Here is a 25,336-nt window from a genome sequence, read left to right as displayed (position 1 = left end):
TTTCTTCATTTCCACTGGATTTACTCTGGGACTGGGACTAATCTTCCCCCGCCAATTTGAAAACTTCTTCCTGAAATCGGCTCCAACCGCTGTTGAGGTTTGCCTGCCAGAAATGCCACACGAGAGGGGTTATCCCGTCGTTCCCCCCTGTGCCAGGGCAGATCAACAGAGCACAGATAAGTGCTATCGATGTTGGCTTACACCCAGCTGGAAAACAAACGTAACACGAGTCCCTTGTCAACCACAGAGCGAGAGGCAGAATGGCAGAGAGGATGTGAGATAAACCTCCTGAAATCCAGGCTGGAACCATGCAGCAGCCATATTTGATGTATCTCAATGAAGGCGATCCACTGATGCAGAATACATCCACTTAGAATTGAAGCAGGCATGAAGCCCCGGTCAGCCACTGGGGTGGAAGTGATACTGAAGCTACTATTAAAGCCCCAGTCTGGGATATTTCCTGACATGGCTACTTAAATGTTTTAAGCCCATGGCCCAGATTCCCAGACCGGCGACCTGGAAAGTCCCTCTCCCTGCAGTGGGCCTCATTCATTAAACCGGACTGCGGCTGTGGACACTCATCTTTTTTTCTAAGTGGTTATTAATCACTGTTTAAAAAGCAAGAAATGTGGCATAAATGGATTCATTTTAGCAGACAGGCTCTATCAGTCTGTGTCCATATTGATTACAATTTATTTCAGGAAGATGTCTGATCTCGACAGCCTCAAATGCCACGCACTGGCTCAAGGATGCGCTATAGATCGGCTAACTGATTACACCATAGAAACATTTATTTCTGCCCGTCATCCTGCTTGAAAAGAAGTGAGAGCACCTTTCACCACATGCTGTTGTGCTTTGTACCCGGGCCTGTTTGAACAGCTTGGTCCTGATGTGCAGGTCTATTGGCAGCTAGCTTATTGAGTCGAATGCATAAAGCAAAACCACGAGCATGACAACATAAAAAGTCGAGTGTACAAAGAGTAGGAAGGAAAATTAAGCCATACGCTGAGTGTACAAAACAATAGGGCTGCTTATCCTTTTGTGAAGTAAACCACTGATTAGAGGAGATGTAGATAAAGGAGAGCAGAAGAGTTAAAGGATTATTAACAATACTATGGGGTTCAATCGCTTTTTATGAAATCATTTCATCTAATCCAAATCCTTTGAATCCCTTACTGAATCTAATTAGGTTAGTTTGTAAGTACAATAGCCAACACTACATAATTTACACTCACAAGACTCAATTCAGATCTGTTAATACTCTTTGTTGGCTGAGAAGAGAAGCAGCACTGAACTGTTAGTGGCAGCTGATTTACATTCACAACCTCTGATGACAAAGTGTGAATGAGATGTGCAGCTGACTCAGTTTCTGTGTCTCAGTTCAGGTCTGCGTCCTCTGAAGGACCCAGACTTCGTGGTCTTTGAAGGCGAGTCCTCCGGACCTTGTTAACCTCGTCAGCCGTAGTTAAACGGGACGGTCTAAACTTTGGAGCATTTCCTGGTTGCGTCACCAGATGTTTTACCCTTACGTCACAATTTCTGCTGCCCAGGCCCACGAAAGTGACGATCTACACCATGTGAAGTGGCCATTTCTTTTGGCCTTTCTTCTCTTCTTTTTCGGGCGTGCAAAGAATCTTAGGATATGTGAGGCCACAAAGGATCGTAGCGGTGCGTCCTCCAGAGACAGGGAGAAGAAGGAGCATCTGGAGGAGCCTTCAGACTGGGACAGCCTCCGCAGTGTTGTGACGTAATTGCTCCTCTGCAGGATGCAGACCTGAACTGAGACACAGCAGTTGGAACAACGCTGGGCTTCTGGCTTCACATACCGTCAGCTGCTCTTACAGTCACATACTGGAGTTGCTGGGAGCTTAAAATATTGATGACATGCACACAAGTTTAACAAAGGGATTCTCCCAAATCTGCTGCCACAGATCAGTTAGAGTAGAGGAGCTCTGTTGTTAAACTGCGTGACACACTCACCTGCGGTTGTGGATTAATGTGGATTATCCCTCACAAGTGAGTTTTGGCTATATACAGAAAGTGTTACAACCAAAACTTTGCTTTTAGCCAAGTGACATCTGTAAACTTCACCTACAAAGATCCAGCTAACTTCATAAAAACAATGTGTTCTCAGTTCTCTTGTTCATAAAAAGGAGGGAGGGGACAGAAATAAAACACTATAAACCGAGTCTTTAACAGATTAAATGTCTGAAAATACACATTAACATTAAGTCAATGTGAGAAAAACAAACATTTTACTGACACAACCCTGATGATAGTGTAATCATGATTTGTGGTGAGCTACAGTGGAGGGTTATAATAGCTTCTGACATGCCCTCGACACCACGAGCCACTGAGGAGACTGCAGGGGGTGAGGCCGACACGCCGGGCACTAACCACGCTACGTCCGCTGCCGACCTGTTTATAAATCAAATGATCGGCTGGCCTACATTTCACGTAAACCTAATTTAATATGCAACTGCATTTTATACAATATAGGTAATAATGGGTGCTGAAATAACGGCCCCTGCACTGTAGGGAAAACGCTGTTCAGTACACCTGTGAGTGAACGCACCAACCTTCAAACTGTACTCGACTAAACATATTTAAAGCCACTGAAAGGATCATGAAGTAATAACTCAGTCACAAACAGGCGGCTGCTGAGCTACTGACCTTATAAACAGCGTCTCTGTAGGCCCAGTTTGTATCAAATGAATTTAGACTTGAACCAGACAGAACTGAATGTTACAACAGTATAAATGATGAGTTCACTTCCTGATGTAACCACTGAAGTGTATTTTAATTTAATGCACAGCTAGAAGAAAGTGAACCAACTGCAGTGACCATGAACCTCTGAAGTAAATAAAACCATACAAATGTATAATACCAGTATCATGTGGTGACTGAAGGCCATGACGCACATCATTCTCAGACTTTTCTATTTATTACGTTTCTGCATTCGTTATCCAGGTTTTTGCTTTAATTTGTCACCCATCTGTCTGCAGCCTCTCCCTTATGTTTATCCACCTGTTGGCATTTTCCAATCTGAGCCGGCAGTCGAGTCACTCTATCCCTTTATAAATGAGATGCAGCGGGGCGATTTAAGGCAGCCTTAGCTCTCCTGACAGCCTGCTTGTTACACTTGTCAGCCAGCTGAGGTGGTTTGACACCTGTAATCTCGGTTGCTACAGTTCTCAGCCAATTTTCAGCTGGCAGGGCTCATACTGCCCAGCCAAGCAAGGAAGGGAAAAGGTGACAACTGCCTTGACCACTGAGTTGTATAAAAGTGGTATCATCAGCTTAATACACACCCTGAAGGAGCTTCACCTCCTGCAGAAAAACACATCTGTCCATCAGTATGCATCAGCTGTGACTGAATATTGAGTAGGTTTCATTTAGTGCTGATAGATGTTTAATCTTATTCATTGGCTTCCTTCCAGTTACAAAACGTGTAAAAAAAAAAAAAAAAGGAACAATATGCAGTTTTGGAGAAGAAATTCAAACTTTTTAATATCTACAATATTAATGGGGTAATAATTCAAATGCAGAAATATTTATTTTCACATCACTGAATAATCCTGTAGTCCTTTGAAGTCAGTTTGTTTATTCAGTTTCTTATTAAAATTCCTTCCCCATAACTACACAGAAGATATTTCACACAAAAGACAAAAAAGATCGACAGCTACAAAATGACGGCACACCAAACAGATTTTCTCTGATATTCTTGACGGACATTTTTCTCGCGCTGCATCCTCTTCAGAAAGCTCTCAATTATAGGCTTGGTGTCAAAATGGAGATCTCCTACTGTATGATACAATGTGCTGGATTTTGTTTTGCCTGCTGCTTCAGCTTGTGGTTGGCCGGAGGATTGTGCATCCAGCTCAGACTCAGCAGTGGTGCGCAGTGTGCATCGTTTGCTGAGGTCCCAGCCTGGCAGTGAAGTGCACGTAATGCTGTTAAGTTGAGCTCAGCAGTGCGTGTCCTGCATTATGCTGAACGTCTAACACGCTGGAGGAGGAGCACAACGCTTAATATGGCGACTGTAAAGTCTGTGAATCACTCTGTTGTCCAGCGTAATTTCTCTGTGTGTGTGTGTGCAAGTAACCATGGCAGTGTGTGTGTTTGTGTGCCTAAACATATGTGTTGTGCCATTCAAGCTCGGCAAGTGTGTGTGTGTGTGTGTGTGTGTGTGTGTGTGTGTGTGTGTGTGTGTGTGTGCACGCTCACATGTGTGCGTGACATTAATAAGCGCTGTAATGAAAGGGGACAGCTTTCTGTTGCCATGGTAATGAAGCAGTGGAGCGTTGTATTAGCGCATCGTCTTGGAAACACAAACAGCAGACGCGGCTGCGCTTGGACCGAGGCGGGCGGAGACGGACGGGCGGACAAACATGCAAAAGACAAGATACGAGAGACGAGTGGACAGATGCAACTTTGCGTGTCCAAACAGAGATCTGTGTGTGAGCGAGACAGAGACGGAGAGACTGATGGATGGACTTGTCTATACAGCTACGGGTGTACAAGGAGGAGGAGAGAGAGGGGTGTGTGTGTGTGTGTGTGTGTGTGTGTGTGTGTGTGTGTGTGTGTGTGTGTGTGTGTGTGTGTGTGCTGCGAGGGGGACATGGACGAGGTGATGTGATCGATTTGAATGGGCTCCACGTCCCCAGAAAAAAGAGAGCGATGCAGACGGATGGACAGAAACAGAGATGCAGCAGAGGAAGGGTCCGCTTGACAGACAGATAGATCAAGAGAGGGAGGAGTGCAGAGAGGCCTCGGACAGATAGAGCGAGAGGGTGAGGAGAGGTAGAGAAGACAGCGAGATTAATGCAGAGGTAGATGGTAAAATAATTTGAGTGAGTGAGGAGAGGTCGGCCCGGGTCGATAAAGAGAGATATACCCAGAGCTCCCTCGCCTCAACGTTTACGCTTCTCTAAAGAAGAAAGCGGCACATTGCTCAGACGATTCTCTGACGACCTTGAAGCAGCGTGGTTTTAAATGTAGTTATGAGACTCTCCCAGAGCCAGAAACAATTTAGAGAGTCTGTTGTCGACGACGTGATGATGTGCAGAGCTGTCAAGTGGGCTGACAGCGAAAGACGGAGGGTCACATTTCATGGTTCAGATGTGTTTGCACTACAGAGGAGGAGAGATCATTCGGTGTAAACACTCACAGGAAAAAAGGGCAGAGAAGAATAGTTTCACTAACATCTTTCTTTCTGAATTCCCCTTCAGGCGTGCACCATAACATAATGCATCTTCGTTGTTGACTTCTAGTCTTTTCCAATTTTTGTCAGTATTTTTATATTCATGCCAGTTTCTTACTTTTCTCCTTGAGTTTTGGTCTTCAGTCTTCAGCTTGTCTTTCGTTTTCTCTTTCTATCTCTCTCTTCCACATGCACCTCCTCTTAAAGCTGTAATTTTGTGTCTGACATTTTCTCATTACAAAATCCCATACATCCCATTTACCTTTATTAAACATTCTACATACAGTAATTTTCATCAACAACACATAGCAATGTTTGTTCTGGGACGGGTGTATAATCAGGTGTGAGGTAGATGATGAGATGGGGGCAGGAACTAAAGGTGCTTAGGGTGCTGCAGCACCCCCTAAAACTAGACATTATAAAAAACAATGACTGATAATAAAGTCTGATGAAAGAGCTCATGCAGACGATTGAGAAAGAGACTAAGTATGAACATAAAGTGTTCACAGGCCTCAAGTCTCTCTATAGTTTTCTTATTTATCAGTTTTATGAAGTACGCTGAAGACTCTATGAAACATTTCTTTCCTCAAAGCAAGTCATCATTAATAACTATATTTATCCCTGGCATTAACATGCATCTTGACATACGTCTCAAGCAACCACCTGTGAGTGCATCTCCCCTCCCTGCACAAAGAGAGAAAGAATATGTTTGTATAATATGTGCCGAATTGACAAGAAGGCCCAAATAATTAAGAATTTGTCATAGACAGCGTTAAACAAAGTTTATAAAGTTCCTCCTGACTCAACAACTCACAAAATCGAGCATGTTTTTAAGGAAATCTGGGGAATAACTCTCCCTCTTTATCTCCTATCTGTTGTTGCCTGTGGTTGATGTGGCTGCGTTGACCTATGACCTTTCTGCCGTCTGCAAAAACACTTAATAAGGATTACATATAAGTTATCCTGGCCATTCAACTAAACAGAAAAACGTGACATCATCTTTTGCTTTGGACCGCAGTAATGCTGCTAACAGTAGCCATGTTGCTAACACAGTCTCTGCAACAGCAGCAGCAACAGCGAAACCACAGGAAAAGTCTTGGAGGGAGAAAAATTGAAAGGTGTCTATTTATAGAGAAGTAATTTCATGTCATGGCAGGCAATTTCTCTTCTAGTCTGTCTTGGTGGCAGTTCAAGCTACAACTGAAAATCCTTTTCATTGCTTTTTGACAATTTGAAGTATTGTTGCGAAGGTGATGGAGAAATAACACGATTCTTAGGACACAAAATATATATTTTATTTACTCACTTCAACCCCAATTCATAATTAAATCCATAGGAGTACCTGGGAAAGAGTACACAATAGGCCACGATACGCAGCTACTCCATGAAGTATTCAACATTTATCTTCACACGCTTTCCAACACAAGCTACACGGTGCTGATCAGAAAGAATCCGGGGCGGCATCGCAGAGGAATCAAGTCTGGAGATGAATTTTCAAAACGTGTATGAATAAATTCTCAATATGTTTTTCAGCTGCCGGGTCATATCAAAGTGAACAAGTGGGCTTCGGTCCAACACATAAAACATGGAGTAAGGCCATTCCACTCCCATCAGCTCACTGGCATGTGTAATACTGTGCAGTGAGCTGTAGGGTATGTGTGTCAGCACGTGTTAGCCAGTGTGTGTGCAGGGAGAGATAAAGAAGGTGTGTGTTTACACATGTGCACGCAATGTGTTTGTATCCGTGTGTGTGTGTGTTTCTCTGATGTTGTGCGTTTGCTCTGCTCCTGCTATGTGATGTCTGTCAGCGATGCCCTAACGAGATTGTGTTTACATGCGTTTTCTGTTTTTGTGTACTTGCAGTGGCTGTGTGTGTTCGTCTGGCTTGAAGTGTGTTTGTGCATGTGTGTGTGGCATCTCTGCCTCTATTCATCCCACCACGAAAAGTGTGTGTGTGTGTGTGTGTGTGTGTGTGTGTGGTTAGTATCTCTTGATATATTTGGGTTCGGGTCTGTGTGTGTGTGTGTGTGTGTGTGTGTGTGTGTGTGCGTGTGTGTGTGTGTGTGTGTGTGGCAGTTCATGATGCTGGAGGAGACTTGTGTGAAACCACATGGGTGTGTTCCAGTTTTAGATGTTTTAAATAAATTAGATAGAGCCACACAAACACACAAACACAAACACACACAGACACACACACACACACACACACACACACACACACACACACACACACACACACACACACACACACACACACCACAAAGAAAGAGATTATTTCTATACACGATGCTTATCAGGTGCCAGACTTCTCTGCCTCTCTTCAGCTTGTTGGCCATGACAAGCATAAGATAACATGAATCAGCAGTAAAAATCACTATATGTTCACACTTCACTGATTCCACTCCAACTGGATGCCTGACTCAACCACTCAGCAGAGCCAAATAGATCACATGACTGGAGGATGAAGACAAAATCAGAAGGAGTCGTTTACTTGAAGTGGCAGTAAACAGAAAGGACTACACATGCCAGTTCGGTCTGTTTGCGTTTCCCCTGCTTCCTGCAACACTTCCCTCTCAGCTCAGTCACTCACACGCTGGTTAGACATCAGAGTCAAAAATAACAATGAACACAGTCACATGTCATCCAACTTGTGCCCTGCAGAGAAGGCAGGATTCATACACAACCTGACAGGAGGCTTACATTTAGTCATCATATATAAATTATTAAAAAATCATTGCACCTGTTTGAGTTCAAGTTTCTGCTTTTTTCACTCCAGAATAGACACAGGATGATATGAAAAGTTGACGACTGCTGACATTACTGATGGTAATATCATCAAAATACTCTTAAAACTTTAAAATAGGCAGCCAGACAGTCCAGGAGTCATTTATGTGAGCATATTCACAATTATCTGATTTTTTTTCTGACCTGCTGGTAAAAATTCACCACCATCAACTAAATCAAGTAAAATAAAATGAACTAAAGTGCCGGATAATAAAAAGCTTCTCATGTGTTGAGCTACATTTGACATACATTCACTTCCTTTTAATGGATGTGTGCTAAAGACAAACAAAGGAGTGACTGAACTGTGATTAATTTCATTCAACTCATAAATTATAAAGAATGTGTAAACCTCGTTTAGCTCATCACTGCAGTCTGACTAACGACAGACTGTAACATAAAGGGAAATGTATTCCAATGTTTCCAATTCTCCCTGTTAATCATGCAACTTCACAAACAGAGCTGACAGCAGTCCAAACAGTAGCTACAACTGTTCACACAGACAGGTAGACACACACACACACACACACACACACACACACACACACACACACACACACACACACACACACACACACAGGCAGACATGTGGGAGAGCTGCATACTCTCACAGGAGGAAACAGGTGGATGTAATTGTCTGAATCATGAACCGTAGCCCACAGTATCCTGCACACACTGAGCATTTGTAAACTCTGCTCCTCTCACCGACAGTAAACATCTGCAGGAATCTGCCCTCTCAAACCTCAAACAGCTGATGTTATTTGGCCATTTAGAGGCAACGGAAAGTCGTGAAACCAACACTGACATTTCATCTCCTTCTAAGTTGATATGGTGAACTTTTGTGCATTTATGCAGCTTTTAGTTATAGAGCAACATTATAAATCATGCAGAGTTGTGTTTCTGTCCACCTGGAAAACATAATCATCACGTTTCTTCCACGGTTCCAACATTATTATAGTAACAGATGCAAAATACAATAATAAGTAAACTACAGAAGTCGACAGCTGCATCACATCATCTTATCGGCCTGTCATATCATCTAAAATGTTAATTTTTGGGCTGGTACTGGTCATCACATTATTGTGCACCTCGTCAAATACTAACACCGGCTCATTAGCTGTTAAAACACGAGACTATCTTCACTAGCTCATCGCTAACTGCGTGCCTCTGCCGTTTGGTGCTGAGCAGATAGTGTGCAGCAGGTTTTCAAGTTTAAGTTGCTGGAAGAAAAAAGAAAACTGCCTGCTGTAGCAAAAAACAACTCTTTGAGATTGCTGAGAGCGAACCAAAACAGTGAAGTCTCAACCAGACAGCTGAACAATAAGTTAAAACTCACAAACTCATAACTACAAAGCTCCACAAAGCCGAGCAGAACCGGCGAGTCAGGTGCTGATTTTCTGTCGGCTCATCACTACCAGCAACCCCTCACGGTCCTGATAGATCACGTTTCAGTAATAAATCTGTTGAAACCATTTTAAAAGACCATGCTTTAAATTTACAGTCCATCTGTTTTGCATGGAAATGCAGATCTCATATTCCCAACACACAAACGCACACTCACTCAGCACCTGCAACACTCAGTGCTCATCTCCTGCCGTTTTAACATTTTAGGAGATCCATTTTGAAGAGTTAGTGCTGAAACATGTATGACAGCGTGAGGCGGAGTTTGCGTTAGAATAATGAGCTCAATTACTGCTTCTGTCTCCTTCAGTTTTACAGAGCTGAAACAGTATCTTTCCTGGAATGTGTTGCCATTATTCATGTCTGCCCATTAACTATTATCTGCTTGGCTAGCCCTCGCTGCCTCTACGAGGGTTAGACTGATGGGATTTAGAAGAGAGAGATGAGATAATGATTTGTACCAATATTCATATTTAATTTAGAGTAAAAAAAATGCCCAAATGATCACTGTGATTCAGCGTTTCGCCACGTCAGTTTTTTTCTCGTCAGGGTGGATCCAGAAAATCCAGATTGCAATTCCCAACAAAAACAGAGAATTAATCTGTTGATTAGTTGAACAAATGCTCACAAATATTCAATACTGCTACATCTATAGCATCACTGTCCACACAGCAACACTGATTTTGGCTGCACATGAACGTGCCTTTACCCTCCTGACAGCTTTAACATGTGGTTATCTACACAATCAGCTGAGTTCTTCAGTCACTCTCATTTGCGTCTGACGGCAGAGATACACTTCTGTTTTAATCAGTCCAGCTGTCTACACAGGCAGCGGAGCAGCTCTCAAGTTAACGTAACCAAAAGCATATTTTCTGAAGCACATAACTGCAGTGATCGGGCCCAGAGGGCTGGTGAAAGGCGGCTTACCTAAACTTCAAACCTGCTCCTGACCACATCCTGTGCAGACGCTGCTGGAGGACTGAAGCTGCTGCTCTAACAAGCTCCTCATGCTACACCCGTGTGTAGACGCTGTGTAACAGTAAGGTGAAGTCATTTCCTCCCCTTCATTGTTACACCATGTTGCACCATCATCATTAAATATTGCGGCAATGTCAATTATTCATTGAGGGCTTTCGTTGTTTTACCTCTCCAATCTCAAACGGATCAGCGGCAGGAGCAGAAAAAAGCTGCAGCAGTAACGTTCGCGTCTCGGAGCTGCACGCTACTTCGAGGATATTTTGTGTAATGGGGGATTATTTTCAAACTTTTAATCATCATGAGTGTAATAATAACAGGTTTCATCTCCACTGTATCAGCAGTGCAGCGCATCAAACGCAGAGAAACAGCTGAACTATCAACACTGGCCTTTGAAGCAGCATGGTGTAACCTGCAGTACATGTGTCTGCTACATTTAACATTAAAAAGAAAATATAGTTGCTCTCCAGTGCTGATGTCTCCACTTGAATCCATAGACTGCCATGTCAGGAGTCATAAAGAATTACAGCACTCACTGTGGGAGGAATTATTTCTATTTGACAGGTTTTTTTCTAGGTCACTTACAGCTGTGATACATTAAGCTTTTCTGAATCATTGAGGCCCGGAGTCTGAGCTCTGGGCTCAGGGAGCTGGTGTGCCTGAGAAGGGCCGACTCCCTCTGGGTTACAGCCAGCTCTCGCTCCTCACCTGGGGGGCACGAGGTCAAGGAGAGGAGGACGGTTATTTAACAGCGTATTTTTCTCTGTTGTTAACGTTTTTGTCACAGCTGGATGAAAATGGCTTCTTGTCAACTCCCTCCTCGTCTCATTTCTACAGTCCTCCACTTTGCTTGAAAACCTTCCATTTCATACCCCACTTCCCTCTGCATGCCCCCCCACCCCCCCCTCAGGTGCAGATGTAGCTCGTTTAGTTAATTACTGTCATTTCCGCTTGGTTAGTGCTCACAGAGCTCATACAAACACGTCATAACACACGCGTGCACATACAGACGCACACACTCGGAGTAAATGTCTGACTTAAAATACATATGCCACCTACACACACACACACACACACACACACACACACACACACACACACGCACACACACACACTCACTCTTTAATCACATGTTAAAGCTCAAATTTACACACAGTTTGGTTTTTTGCAATGCACACTGAAAGCCACGAACAACTATGATGATTTAAATGCTATATGGTTCCATTCGAGGAAACACACACACACACACACACACACACACACACACACACACAGTCCAGGCATCTGTAGGTCTATATTGTGTTGAGAAATGATGAAATTTTGTCTTTCTTCATTATTTTTCTATCGAGGGGGAATAAGTCGGCAGCGAGGGGAGAAGAAGAATAAATTGTGGTGGTGAGAATGAGATTATTAGAAAGAGAGGTGAAGGCTGGATGAACGTTTGTGGATGATGAAATTAAAATAAAACGATTAAAGAAGGGCAGGGGACGATCTGTCAAGTGGTGAAATTGTGTTTGTACAGTTTCTACACACACAGTCTCGTTTTAGATGTTATCTGGAACATAATTAGTGACTTCTGTTGATCCAATTTGCTGACCTGACTCCATATCCTACACTGAGAGAGAAATGGTTCAAATAAACCGTTTTATTCCAGCTGTTAGAAATCGGTGCATATTTCCAACACATGCAAAACAACATCCTAAATGTACAATGTCGGGTGTTACATCTCCCTGGTTTACTTCAGTCTGCACGAGAGAGCGAGCGCACCTCCACGCTGTCTTCCACACAGTACGTGCAGTTCTGTGCACACGGAAAGTGTTTTCAACTGCAAATACAGAGTGTGTGGGAGGGTCGGCATTGTTGAGGAATGAAAATCGGGTGGAGGGGAGTGAGGGGACGCTGCAGCAAACAAGGTAAGGCTGAGGAAGGTGAGGAGCAGGAACAAGCTGAGACAGAAAAAGAGGAGTGTGCCCTGCTAGATCAGGCCAGGGCGTGTGCAGTTTACACACTGATTCACGAGTCCAAATACAAAGCACCTCCATCTTCCCAGAGTGCATCCCAGTCCTCTCCAGCTATGCTGATCTGTGCAATCCTCTGAATAGCTAAGGTAACACACGGACTCTCTTCCTCTTCCCCCGTTTGTCATCCTGTCTCCTCTCTTGTTCTGCATCTCTTTGTCTCTCCGCTCACCTCTCTGCTGTTTTAAATCATTTTCAAAAGTGTTTGTTTAGTCCTGAAAGACTCTGCTCCAGCTGGTGCCACTTTACAAAAGACCACAACAAGCACCTCGAGATGTAGCAGTGTCCTGCTGTGAACTGCACACGGCATGTGTTTAGTGATTTAAAGGGATGATCCAGATAATTACAGGTAAAGTACAACCAAGAATAGAGGCCATTTGAAGAGTTGATCCATGTATATATTTTACTCTAAAGAGGCTCTGTGGAACGTACATAAAGTCGCAGAGAATCCAAGTGTTTCCTATTAAGTACCAAGGACTGTGGCGGGCTGCCAAACTCTTATCTGTCCCACCACGGTGTCATAATGATCTGAAAATATTTTTCACCTCTTCCAACAGTATTAAAAATCTCTAACGTTTGGTCTCTTGCTTCAACGAACTGTCTTTCAAGCTGTCTGTCAAGCCACCCACCATTTTCTCATGAAATCCTGAGCAAAACACTGAATCCACAATTCAGCAGCATCAAACAACTTTAAAAAATCATCCACAGGATTAGTATTGGCATCAGAGAGAGACGGAGAAGGTTTCATTCTCCACATCACGATGCAATCAGCTCTTTTTCAACCAATAAAAAAGTGATTCATATATGCAAATTGCTATATATTGTTACACAGCGCCACTAAATGCAAAATCTGTCTCCAGACTACATTTGCATGCATTACTTGGAAACTGTTTAAATTTCAGATAAAGTAAAGAAAAAAAAAATGAAAAGCATGTACACGTGTACCAGAACGCCATCTGCTTGGCCACATTAGCAAACTATGCAATGTCTCATCCTGCACCTACACAACAGAAATGCCTCTGAGACAGCTTCCCATTACTCAGGGCCCCAAAAACCCTGTCAATATTGTTTTCTCCTGACGTCGGCTGGGCGTAGCTGAGAATGATGCAATTGAGTTGAGCAGAAAAGACAGAATTTATAATCGTTCATCTGCCCTGAAAAGTAACTCCATATAAAATACACAAGGCATTGGGACTCCAAGGATGAATTGATGCTGTTTGGTATTGCGCTCTGTTACTGTGTTTGTATTGCTTTTTCTCTGAGGATCAAGCAGACAGAGATTGATATTCATCCCCTGCTACAGAGGATTTCTAACCCTTTCAGAAGCATGAGAGGTTTGAGTCAGACTGGATCAAATACTCTCCAAGGCTACGACTTCAAATTTGTTAGCTATCATCACCACGAGCCACGTGAATATCTAATCAGATCAATTAATACAGCAACTCTGGCTGCTGGACGGGAGCAGCTGTCAGACCATGTGCTGGAAGCGAGACCTTGATGAAGAATTAGCTGCTTCTCTGCTGCTGAATTGAGGATTTTTCTTCATACTGCTGATCCAAATTTCTGTTCACATTTCTGCACATCCATGTACAGGTTTAGATACAATCATCTCCAAGACTTGTAATTTAGAACCACACTGACAGAGTTCAATAACGTAATATCAAGTATTTAGCTGATATAGCCTCTCTAATGTGCATATTTGCCTGCTTTTATTAATTTCTCATTGCTGTTAATCAGCGCGTTTGTTTATTCACTGTTGGACTGCTGCCTCTCATTATTTCTGACATCATAAAAACTGTGTGATAAGTATAATTTCCCCAGTTTTTTGTTTTGTGAGCAGTCTTGCTCTTGTTTACTTGGGTTGCTCACCATCTTGGTTTAAATGTGCTTTGACAGTTGCATGAATTAAAGAGATTTAATCTGTTCCAATCAAATGAGAATCCTGGAAGATTAAGTAAATGAAATTCACATTCAAAGAGCAACAGAGCTCAAAAAAATCATCACCATTACTTTACGCAGAGATCCACACATTTATGGAAGATCAACATTTAAGACAGGATTGATTTTTTCTCCAGTTAGGCTGAATTTTAAGATCAAACCTGCTTTTTCTAAAAGAGGAAAGAAACAGTAAGCTGCTTCTTTCTGTCAGCCCCATCACCTGGTTATACTAGTGTATCCTCTTGATGAGTCTGTCTTATTTGGAAGCGCTGATGCATTCAGCGTGAATCACAAAGTGTCAAGCCCATCAAGTAAACATCAGCAAACAGCAGAAAGTGTGCAAATATGATAATTACAAAAGTCTCTCACCATAGATGCTGCTTCAGAAGCTCTCACAGTGATTTGGATTCATTTCTCAATTTACTCAGTCAGAAGCAAAGAACAGAATTATGTCTCTACAGCATGCTTTACTTTCTCTAAAAGAGCATCAATATTGAGGGTGGGTAGAGGTTTTATATATCCAGGCTGAGGTAGAGCACAAAAGACACTGTCAAATCCCCCGAGAGAAACTGAAGACGACCGTTTGGATCAAGCCAGCTGCTGGTGTAGTCAGTATTTACTCTGCATTTATTCACATTTAGAGACGAAGCATTAACCTGCCTGACCTACAGATAATCTGCATTCCTGAGACTAAAACAGAAGTTTACAAATAGAAGGCAGAAATATTTAAGTGTTACGCTTTACTTGACCTTATCTTCATACTGCATATTTCTAATGTTGCGCTTGTTTCTTGCTTTAATGACTCCTCAATCTAGAAACTATTCTTCCCTTCCACTTGCACCCTGAGGTGACTGAATGCCTGCTGGTGTGTGGTGTGCGAGTAGAGAAGCTGCTGAATTCCATCACTTGACTCACAACAACACTTCATAGCATCACAGGTTTGTGTTATTTACACAATGTACTGCGTTGTTACTGTGCTGGAATCCTGTAACAGATCCATGGATACTGCAGCAGATTAGAAGCCCATAACGAGACGCTGGATGGCTGCAGACCTCTGAAAACTCTGTGACCTTTCAGCAGTAATAAATGCAGCTGTGGGACAACAGAAAGGCATGTCAGCCCGAGTGTTAGCATAAAATGTTGCGTAAACACTCCCTGGCATTGCCAACAATGCTTATCAGAAGGTGTAGGTCACTTGTCAACATGTATATGGATAACACTTTTTTTCTGTGTGTTTTGGCTTCACATTCACAGATTTATTTCTTTTTCATTCCAGTTTTTGTGTATCAGCAGACACGATGACATCATCACCAAAATTCAGCATGCCTGTTGTTGTTTTTTATAAAGTGCATCACCCTAAAGAAGAGCAGCACTGGCTGACAACCTAGATCTACATTAGGATCTGCATCAAACTGTACTTAAATACACCTGCCTTAATTCAGAAGATCCATGTATTATATTCAGTCCCAGAAGACAAAATTATTGTATCCGCTCCGAGTGCCATAATCCATCCAAGATTCATGGAAATCAAACTGTTTTTTTGTGTAATCCTGCTGACGACCGACTGATGGAGAGACTCAGGTGAGAACATAACTTCCCTGGCGGATGTACCGAAGGCCGAGTGGACTGAAAAATATCCATACACCTGTAGACAACACCTAAAAAGGTACCTCAGACTATTCACTTAAATCCATTATAGTGCACAGCTGAGCCCAGTGTAGGAAGGCATTACCTTGGAATCACACCTCTGCAGGTTAGACCATACTGAACAAATGAAAAAAGTCTGTTTGAGAGTAAAAGGAGCTCAACTTCGTTCTCCAGGGGAAAACAGCTTCTATAAAAATGACGGTCATTTCAGAGTTGTTTCCTGTGTTTAGTGCCGTTACTCCCAAAACCTGGACATTTCTGCAAGAAAGTGTATAAACCGTAGATAATTGGATATCAAGCAGCCATGCAAATACCCCAAAGAGAAAAGAGTGTTTAATCTGCCCAGTGTCCAATTAGGCATTCACTCTGAATGAAATCAATACTCTGCAGCACCTCATGCTGCCTGGTTTAAAGATGTCTTATTTGTCAAACAGCCAGACAGAAATTCGAGCCTGAAGCTTGTTTGTTTTCTTCAGCTTTAGATGGATGGATGGAAATTATTAAAAATCTGTAATCGTTCCTCCAAAAAAACACTGGGGGCAGAGTCTGAAACTCAGAATTTAACTGCAGAACGGATAATCAAGTCTTTTTCAAGACCTCATTTTCGACCTCAGACCAGCAGACAGATTGTATGTATGATTATATAACAGCACAGAGAATTATTCATATAGCTCCATGAATGTAAACATGTGCTGGGCCTTCTCCTAAATACATAAGTGGAGTTTGCTGCAGTTAAAATATTGATACGCTGTAAATGGACGAGCAGTTCATCTCCAACTGTGTCTGACTGAGCAGAGACACTCTTGAAAAAGGCCAAATAAATATGAGTGATTCACAGTGACATATGAAGTGTGGATGACTAAAACCAGAAATGGGGCCATCTCTTTTTCAGCAGCTATGTCTTCAGGGCTGCACGACTTTAACTTGATCCGTGTAAAACATAACTAATGTCTCTCTCTCGAACACATCAGTCTGTTATCTGCTGCACCAAATAAACCTCAGTATGTTGTTACAACACTGGGATTTAATAATATAGCATGTTTAATAGAACCAAGCAGCTGGCCGGGTTCTTTACCTCTCCTGTCCTGACTCCTTCTGTCTCGTCTTAATGCCTTAGCTTTGATGACCCTTTGCCTTCTTTATTGACCACCTGCCTGCCTGCCTGCCTTTGCCCTTTGGCTGTATTTCCTGGATCTGTCTGCTGTCCCATTGTTGTCTAACCCAGGTTAAAGACAAAGTAAAGACTTCTGTGTTTACCTTTAACTGGTTGTCCGCTGAGTCTGCTGCCTTTTAGTTCACTTGCCTGTTTCTACTGTTGTTCTACAAGTGTTGCACCCAAATGGGAAGTACACAGACAAGTTGATGGCTAGTGGACAGAGCTACACGATACAGGGTAATAAACAAACAAAAAAAGAAGAAAATCCTATTGATTGATTGACAGAAATTACAATTGCGATATGTGAGAATAGTGGGAATGATGATTTTTGACATCCCAATTTTCATGCTCACTGTAAAAGCTATGTATTTGTTGGAGTCTATACTAGACAAACATGCCCTCTTACATTTGGAGCTCAAGATTTATGGGCAAGGGCTTCTCTGTAGCAGTATATTATGATTTCTTGTTCTCTCCTCTCTCATCCTGTAGGCACTTTCCCCACCTACAGGATGCACTGAATGCAAGAACAAAAGCTGTGATGCTCACAGGTTGACTGCCTGAAGTAGGTAAAGGCAGGTGGAGCAGAAAATGTTCAGAAGTTAGACCTAATCTTGCAACACTCTGGACCACACACACGTGTCATCAGGTGTGGAAGGTCCAACAGAGACTTTACTTCCTCAGGAAGCTAAAGCACGCTCACCTCTCTCACCACCTGCTGACCAACTTCTATCGGTCAGCGATAGAAAGTGCTGCTGCACGGTGTGGTTCTCCAGCTGCACGGCACAGGACAGGCAGGACCTGCAGCGGGTGGTGAGGGCGTGTCATCAGGACGACACTCCCCTCTCTCATTTATACTGGCCGACTCCAAAAGAAGGCCAGCTGTGTTGTTAAGGACCCCACTCACCCCGGACATCACCTGTTCTCCCCCTGCCCTCTGCAATCCAATCAAAGACAGACAGACTGAAGAACAGTTTCTTCTCACAGGCAGTGAAATGCAAAAACAAGACATCTTGTATACGCACATGAATCTAACTTTTTTGTACACATACACGATGAAATAGATTTAGCCTGCACACACAGCAGAGTGCAATTACTGCACACTAACTTGACCACATTGCCAAACATAAATACAGCCTCCATGCAGAGCACACTAATTAACTGATTAATGACGACCAATTAACAGCTAAACGGTCATGCAGAACAAGATCCGAGTAAACACACTGATCGTAACTGCTGAGTGCAGTGCTAATATTATAATAATAAACAACTCAGATCGTGTTCATTCATGCACGAAGAGGGAAAGTTATAGAGGGCAAAAGTGATGAGTTCTTCCTCGGCTGAGCCAGCCCGTCTGTATACATCCTCATCTCGCCCGGCAAGAATACACAAAGCTCTGCACAGCAAAGAGCAGCACAGGCTGGAGACTGAAGATAATGGCTCCTCCGCTGAGGGGAGCCAGGCTGGATACTGCAGGTGGATGCTCAGAGCCCACAGGTGGGGGGTGGAGTTCATGAAACTTAATAAGCCCCGCAAAGATTTTAGGTAAGCAGCGCAGCACCAAGCATTGTCAACAAAAAGAGTTAGAGGAGCACGTTTCTGGCCTACAGGGTGCACTGAGACAGGCTGCAAACATCTAGAATGAAAGCTGCGTGGCTCACAGGTTGACTGCCTGAACTACTCGAGGCAGGTCAGGAAGAAAATGTTCAGAAGCTACAACTAATCTTGAAAAACTCATCCTGCCTCTCACACCCAGTTCAGCATGGCAGGGACTGAGGAGTGACACCTCAGTGACCCACCTGATCTGCAGCATCATCTTTGAGACTGACTTCTACAGTATCAGTGTTATTTTATAACCAATATTTCAAGTTTATATAACGTTTCCTGTCTGTTAGGATGTTGTATATTGTTAAAATATATTAAAACATTTGTTTAACCAAAATCCCTGTTTTCATTCATTTAAGGGTCATTACAAAGAGTTTCTAACAGGGGTGCAAGCCAAACCTCAACAAAAATTAACACTAACCCTACACTTAAAGCCACATCACAGTCAGTGTCCCCTAACGTATTATGTAACCGAGGTGGCCAGTCTGGAGCTAAAGTCATCCTGTAATTCATCAAACTTTAGGCATCATCACGAAGATACTTGGCAGAGTAGCAAACTCCAGCTGTTACAATTGAGCCCGACTGACCCATCAGAAACTGCAGAACTTAGTGTAGAAAATAACTCAGCGCTCAGTCTGTTTCATGTTCATGCTGTACCCATTCAGCGTCTGGGAAATCTTCTTTCTCCTGCAGCCAACGGAGCTCTCAGCCGCTGGAGACGTGATGTTAATAACAACACAGCGGAGCGCTCTGCCCCCCGCTCATTCTGTTTTTCTCTGACAGGCAGGAGGCTGTTAAATTTGCTTTCAAAATAATTCAGCAATTAATGCGGTCAACTTTTCTAAATAAAACGTCTGCAGAACATTTATCTGGTCTGCCAGTTTTGTTTGATATTGTGTTAAGAATACAAGGGCCCTTTTCTATGCATTCAACCAAGAATCGAGATTCTGAATTGAACTGGCATCAAGGTAGAGTGACAGGATCAAATCGGGGAAGAAGCGTATCATCCCAGGCTTCATATATAAACTATAATTACAGTGGGGCAGCAGTTGGAAACACAGATGGTTGGAAAGCTCAGCAATGATATATGTTGGTAATGGTCACACTGGGCTGCCATAAAGTAGACAAAAGACACCAGTAACAAACTTCTCATGGGGGAAACCCTGCAGGAGGACCAGTCTAACACATTCAACTTAACCCGTCTGCTACCAGGGCACACATGGGCACAATACGGCCCAGTGGACGGGTCTGGCCAATCAAACAAATCAATACGAGGCAGCACATTGATGACTCTCGAGGTGAACGACTAAAGTGGAGGACAAACATCATTTGAGACAGAAAAACTCCATTCAAAAGTGTGACATTCAGGTCCAAAGATGATATAACAAACACAATCACAGGACACAGTTAATACCACAAAGCCGAAGTCTTTTTGTAAATCAAACATTGGGTCTGTCTGAACCTGCATCTACACAGTCGGCTCTTTTCCCCACCACTGCAGTACACTATCAAATGGGCTGGAAATGAGTTTATCAGAGCCAAGAGGGTGCTTTTATAACATGTCAAAATAAATTATAGCTTCAGTTGTTGGTTTCATAATTAGGGGTAGCATCCTGATCTGAAACAGCCCAAACTAAAAGTGCATTCATTCATTACATGAGCCAAATTGAGATAAAGAAATAAAAAAATAAAGTATCTTGATTAATATTCCGAATTGTTACATCAAGGTCAGCTCAGCTGTGCTCACCCAGATTCATAATAAGTTGTATGAAAGTGGTGTATTGGGGTTAATTTGTCTGTCCTCCTCCTCAAAGCCTCCAAGGCTTATTGTGCAAATTTGGCAAAACATAATTCTAATATGTCTTTTGACTAAAATTGTTTTCATTCAAATAAAATCAGTGTTGCATCTCTGAATTGTGAAGAAGTAACACTGCAGTTCTCCAGCTGGGGGTCGGGATCCTCAGGTGAGGTTGCAGGATGGTTGTAGAAATAGAGAAATAACATTTTAGACTGGTGAGTGTTTTTACATTAAATTGTCTGTTACAGTCAAATAATCAGAGCAGCTGCCAGCTTAACACATTAGCAGTTTTTTACAAATCTGTATGTGTCATAGGCTACATACCTAATTGACATTTGTACAAAATGTGTCATACGTTCACAGCTCATTTCTATTACCACCTCATATCAGGAGGTGGAGGGGACAGAGGTGGACATGGAGGCTGCCAGGCTGGTGACCGCAGCTCAATCTGCATTTCAGCATTTGGAAGTGTGAAACTGCTGGATACTTGTGAGGATATTTTTTTCGTGTGGTTGGCCACACACAAAAAAAACCCTCTCCTCAGTCAGCGCTAGTGTCACAGTCGACACAAAAAAGGACCCAAACACCAGACACAAAGGCAGACAGGTAGATAAAATCCAAAAGTGCCAACGCTCAAAAGACAGGCAACAAAAACTGCCAGCAAAAAAAGGAAAAGGAAAGTACAAAAACTGAGGACAAACCAGAAAACCACAGGAGATGAGTCAGGAATACAGGGAACAACACAAGGCTCAGGGAACCAGCGCAGGAGGCAACCGACAAACCAACAAGGGGCGAGGGAACAACACGGGTTAAAGATGCTGTGTGTAGGAATTTAAGTTTAAAACATTCAAGTGTGCAAATAAATAAGAGATTTGACATTATTTCAAAGACAGTGATGTACTGTGCTGCAGAGGTATCTACTGAAGTTAGCTTCCAACCGGCTAGCCCCTTTTCATAATACCACTCCCATCTGGACACTGAGCTGCACAGCTAACTAAGCTAACTGGCAAACCGCAGCTACACATATTGTACCTTTCAATGCAAACTAAACTCACAAGTTGATGAGGTGCAGGCGGAGAGACACTGGGAACAGGGCAACACCAGCGAGGCCGAGGGGATCCGACCGGTGAGGAGCACAGGAACACAGGAGGGGAAGCAGAACAGGGAACACAGGTGAGCAGGAAGTAAATGTCATAATAATAACAATAATACGTTTTATTTAGAAGCGCCTTTCAGGTCACTCAAGGACACTTTACAGAAACAAACAGCACTCAAGCAGCAAAATGAAGTAAACAAATACAGTATACATTAAAGAAATAAAAATATTACAAATCATCCGGTAAAGCAATTTTAAAAAGGTGAGTCTTCAGTTGTGATTTACAAGTGGTGGTAGATGTGCACTGGCGCAAACTACAAAATAAGACAGGAGGAAGCAGCTACAAAATAAAACAGGGAGCGGAGGGTTGTGATTTAAAGCTGACTTAGCCAGAACACTAGAATGATGCAGCTCTCAGGTCAGTGCTTCTGCCTCTCTGCGTTATAAGCCCCTCCCACAGAGGAGGCAGAGCAGGCTTGTAACCATGGTAACAGAGGAAGCCAGATAACCAAGACGGTTTGTTCAAAATAATAACAACAACAACATCATAAGTCCTAACTGGTCTGGACCAATACAACTAAATTACAATAACATATATGCACTTAAAGCCCTCACAGGTGGTTCCAGTCTCCCCACAACAGTCCAGCTGCAGTCAGAGCAGGAGAAGTTCAGCCCTCCACATCCAGACTGACAATCACAATCACACAATCTGGCTGATTTATATGTAAAATTTTCTTTGTCGAAAAGAAATCAGTGCGTTAAAATAAGTTTGGTTGTAGTTCTAAACATTGTACTCACTTTTTGTCTCTCCCACAATGTTACTGAGACATGGATGCTTCTTTTTTTATCTCGACTTACTATCACATATGAGCAACTTACTGCATCTCGTGCGAGCAACACAGTAACTTGCACTCACAAGATAGTAAGTGAGATGCAGTGGCACTCTGGCTCAAATGATTGAAGTGAACGCTGTGGTGTTAACTCAACACTGAGTGGACGCTGGAATCATGAACAAGAGCCGTTTACCTCAACAACTTATACTGTAACATAGTTCTGAGTAGCAGAGTCGTATCGTACATAGTCTCCTTCTTCTTTCACTCTGACCTCTCTACATGCAGCATGTTAACTATGACCTGCCTTATACAACAGCGCCCCTTGTGGTATAAAGAGCAATAGTACATCTGTTGCATATAATAACAGGTCACAACAAATGATGGTGATTGACAAATGACATGATTAGTGTCACTGTGAAACCTGAGAGAATGTGGTCTGTGTGAGAGTGTCGTGGAAAACTGAAGGTATTTTTGTAAATTTAGGTTTTCTGTCCTAACTTTCACATGAATATGATACTACATGCAGCTGCATCCATTGTCAGTCATTTGTCCTGATTACCAGCAGTCACTGCTGTAACATTATTTCATAAATTAATCATAAACAAAGTACAATTACCTTGACAACTCCTCCATCATCATGGCTAGCATTATAGCTATCAAAACCTTCACCTGGACACTCACAGTGGATCATCAAGATACCTGTTACATGTAGCTCTTACCATTACACAATAACAAACTTTATTGATTTTAATTAATTTATTAATTAAAATGATGAGATGGTCTGATCCATGACAAGTCTGTATTTAACCGACTGCACTGTTTAATTAGTCAAAAGGCGCATGAATCACTATCTCACACATGTGAAATACTAAGATGCACCTGTGAGACAATAAGTTGTTCACAAGACAAAAAAAACCAACAACATCCATGTCACCTCCATACTCTCCTGCATCCCCATTACAATTAAATGCACGTGGCCAGCTATGCAAATTTGGTGATGACGTCATTTAGCGTCAGCCAACGACTTTCCTTCCTGAGCCACCAGCTAAGCTAATCAGCTAATCATCGGCAGGTGCCACATTTCCACAAAACACCGGAGTTAGCATACAAGCTAACAGGCTAGATTTAGCAACAAGCTACGTAGCTCCACTGCAACATCACACGGTGATATGTGTTACTGCAGTGTTACTGTAACCGCCATCTTAGCCTTGTGGTTAACACACAGAGTGAAACATATATCCAGCAGGTTCTTACCTGTCCAGCAGAAAAGTCCTGACAGACCCGCAGCTCCTCCACCTCTGAAATGATGCTCTGATATTTATCCTGGTTTCCTCTCTGGCTCGGTCCACTTCTTTGTTTTCACTCTGCTTTTCTTCTTCAGGCTTCTTATTTCTTCTCTTGGACCTGGATGATGGTGGGACATGATTCTGCTCTGTTGTTGTTGTTGTTGTTGTTGTTGTTGTTGTTTACAGTTCGTGCTTGTGTCTGAAGGTCTCTGACCAGGTGAGAGCAGACACTGCGCTTGCGTGTGAGGGGGGGCTGCTAGGAGCGTCAGACACGCCCCCTTGGCTCTGATTGGCTGTGTTGCTCCAGAGTGGTGGATTCTGGCAAATCACATTACAGCCACTGGGTGGAGCCACAGACAGCTGACCTGTATCTGATTCTACTGTCAGATCATGATGATGATTTTATCTGATATAAAAAAAGACTACATGTTAATAAAGGTTGGAACCGCCTGACCTTTGGCAGAACAACACATTGTTAACAGAGTTAATCTTAAAGATATTAGACTGGCTCACAGGTGGTAGTTTTAATTCCCTGTCTTTCTTTATTTTGGGGTTTCAGTCCGTCATATTTGTCACAGCTCGTCTGTGTGTGAGAGCGCCCATCTGCCTGCCTGCATGCCTGTCTAACTAATTGTGTGAACAGGAAGCCATCCAGCCTCCCTTTCTGTTGTCAGGAGTCTGCTCTGTTCTTTCACATTCTCACCTCGGTGCTGTAATGAGGTTTATACGGTAACGCCGAGATATTAGCCAGCCAATGTCTTTGCTTTCAGCTGTGTGTGTGACATTTCCTGCCCCGGGCTTTGGTTTAATACTAAGTCAGACGTGATGTGTGTGAATCTATATGTGTGTGTGCATGCCTGCCTCTCACTGTAAAGCTGACATTTTGGAAAAAGCACAAAACCAGACAGGGAGAATGCAGACACACACACGGACACAAATCCAGCAACATGCAGGAATATAATGAGACAGGCTTGAAAAGTTTTAAGACGGCGAGAACGAGGGAGGGGAAACAAGCGGAGAAAGGCGGACAACCCGCAGAAAAGCACAAATGAAAAGAGGGAGGGGTGGGAGATGCAAATGGAGGGGGAGACTCTGTGAGACTGAACGAGGGAGAGAGAGAAGAGAGGAGAGGGAGGGATGGAGGTTTGGTGGGGAGTTGAGGACCACATACTCGAGCCAGCCCACGCAAACAGGAGAGCAAACACAGAATCGGGATGGATGGAGGCAAAACACGCCAGAGACTGGGAGGGGTGAGGAGGATGAGGAGGGTGAGGAGGGGTGAGGGGGTGAGGAGGGTGAGGAGGGGTGAGGAGGAGGACCACATGTTCGCACTGTGTCTGTGCTGCATGAGGAAACGAGAGGGAGAGGAGGAGGGGAGGAAACGAAGGGGAGATAACAAGCTGAGATTGTATTGGAAAGACAGAAGGAGAGAGATTGGGTTGGGAGGTGAGGGAGACAACATACCAGCTGCAGGAGGGGAGAGAGGAGGAGGCAGGGAAGATGGACAGAGAATGTAGTGCAGAGCTGCTGTGAGCAAGACAGACTGCATACTCATAACACATTATGGCTATTATTAGACAGAGAGGAGAGGTAGAGCGGGGG

General features: G+C 43.1%; 2 long non-coding RNA genes across 2 annotated transcripts in view; one reads left to right on the top strand and one right to left on the bottom strand.

Annotated features, from left to right (window-relative positions):
• LOC119027878 overlaps positions 1–23,999 on the bottom strand; it is a 35,899-nt gene extending 11,900 nt beyond the window's left edge. The window contains exons 1-2 of the long non-coding RNA XR_005077496.1: positions 23,703–23,999; positions 21,575–21,602 (exon numbers count right to left, since the gene is read on the bottom strand). This is a non-coding gene — a long non-coding RNA (uncharacterized LOC119027878). The remainder of the gene's footprint in view (positions 1–21,574; positions 21,603–23,702) is intronic.
• Positions 20,640–21,393, top strand: LOC119027881. The gene is made up of 2 exons (XR_005077498.1): positions 20,640–20,685; positions 20,883–21,393. It is a non-coding gene; the product is annotated as an uncharacterized LOC119027881 (long non-coding RNA).
• Positions 24,000–25,336: the final 1,337 nt, after the last annotated feature.

This window comes from Acanthopagrus latus, chromosome 10 (genome assembly GCF_904848185.1).
Source record: "Acanthopagrus latus isolate v.2019 chromosome 10, fAcaLat1.1, whole genome shotgun sequence".
Lineage (NCBI taxonomy): Eukaryota > Metazoa > Chordata > Actinopteri > Spariformes > Sparidae > Acanthopagrus > Acanthopagrus latus.
Note: the sequence above shows the minus strand (reverse complement) of the source record. Positions and strands in the feature narration are given on the sequence as shown.